This window comes from Petaurus breviceps, unplaced genomic scaffold (genome assembly GCF_028583685.1).
Source record: "Petaurus breviceps papuanus isolate PSGF00001 unplaced genomic scaffold, PetGlider_PUasm1.0 90769, whole genome shotgun sequence".
Taxonomy (NCBI): Eukaryota; Metazoa; Chordata; class Mammalia; order Diprotodontia; family Petauridae; genus Petaurus; species Petaurus breviceps.
Genome location: NW_027187341.1, coordinates 13,108,785 through 13,110,786, shown reverse-complemented (window position 1 = coordinate 13,110,786; position 2,002 = coordinate 13,108,785).

Sequence of the window (2,002 nt, the reverse complement as noted above, 5' to 3'; positions counted from 1 at the left end):
CTCTCTCTCTCTCTCTCTCTCTCTCTCTCTCTCTCTCTCTCTCTGTCCCTTCCTCCCTCCCTTCTGAACCCCCCCACCCTGTTCTCTCTCTGTCTCCCTCTGTCAATCTGTCTCTGTCTGTCTCTTCTCTGTGTCTTTCTCTTTCTCTCACCACATTGGTCTGCATAAAAAGAATCCTGTCTCTGACACCTGTGTGACCGTATCCAGTAACTTAGCTTTGTTATGCTTTAGTTTTCTCCTTTTTAAAGTAAGACAGTTGGATTAGATGGCCTCTGAGGTCCCTTTCAGCTCCGCATCTATGATCCTATGACATCTCCCCTTTCTTCTTTATTAGCATGGTAAGGATTTAATTCTTGAGACCCTTTCATATTCAACTGTAACAAATTCCTCAACAATTTAGAACCCAAGTTATCCAGCAACCTCACATGCCAAGAATGTGGAAGTAGGCCAAAGGGCCCCTGAGCAACCAAAATAAATGTCAGAAAATCTTTACAATGAATTATCAGACATCCCATTATGCTTTAACTCAGAGTATATTTGCTTTTATTTTATATATAATTCAAATTTTCATAGTTATTTGATTTCCCAGCCCACCTCATAAGTTGAGGCCAAGATAAGGACTGATAGGGATAAATACAGTGACACACACAAAAAAAGTTGATTGATGAAAATAAGGGAGTCTTTCTTCCAGTTTCATCTATAAATCCTCGTGGGATGATCTTGGCTTAGTTGTGTATCAGCACCAAGGTTTCAGCAGACTTGTTTTTTCTTTGACTACTTTTTGCCGTTTTGTGAGCTGGTATAGCTGTAATCTTTTCCCATCCTTCTCCATCATCCTCTACAAATTTATTTATATTCTGTTGTTTTACTCTGTTACAAATTAATGTATTCTCTGGTATATCTCTTGGATTCTGTATCTTTCTGGTTGTCAGGGAAATCAACTTTTCGATGGATAAAGTGATCTATGGGAACTTTTGACATCTTGCATTAGTTGAACTAAGAAATGATGATAAAGTCAATGACTTTCTGACTGCACAAAGATAATTAGTCCTAAATTAGCATATATTATTAGCAAGTCATTTCCTGTATAATAGAAAAATTAATTTCCTTTTTTATGATGTAGTACTCTCCATGTTCAAGTTCTACCCTTTTCTTTTTTAAATTTATTTTTTATTTTTAGTTTTCAACATTCACTTCCATAAGTTTTAAATTTTCTCCCCCTCCCTCCCCAAGAAAGCATGCAATATAATATGACTCTACACATACATTCCTATTAAACACATTTTCACATTCATCATGTTGCATAGAAGAATTATAATGAATGAGAGAAACTATGAAAGAAAAAAAAAACTAGAACAAAACAAAAAAGAAAATAGTCTGCTTTGTTTTACATTCCAACTCCATAGTTTTTCCTCTGGATGTGGATGGCATTTGCCATCATGAGTCTTTTGGAATTGTTTTAGGTCCCTGCATTGCTGAGAAGGGCTAAGTCTATCGAAGCCAGTCATCAAACACTGTGGCTGTTAAACTGTGTAAAATGTCTTCCTAGTTCTGGTCACTTCACTGAGCATCAATTCATATAAGTCTTTCCAGGATTTTCTGAAGTTCACCTGTTCATCATTTCTTACCCTATTCTTTTTAAATTACAAATTTACATACTACCCAGAAAAATAGTAGACTAAATATATAAAACAAAGAACACAATCTTACCCAAACCCCTTAACTTTTGCAGAACTAAATGAATTAAGCAATAAATAAGTAAAGAAAGTACTTTTGTTTTATGTCTCCTTCCAGGCCTCCCAGAAGGTCTACTCTTTTTGACCCCCTTTTCCTTCCTTTCTTTCTTTTTAAAAATAAAATTCAAGTCAGTATGTATAGAATGTTTGTTCTACTGTTTTCACAGTGCATCATCTTATTATCTTATCACCTTTTCATATTTTCTTTCTCTTTCTTTCTTTTCTCTCTCTCTCTCTCTCTCTCTCTCTCTCTCTCTCTCTCTCTC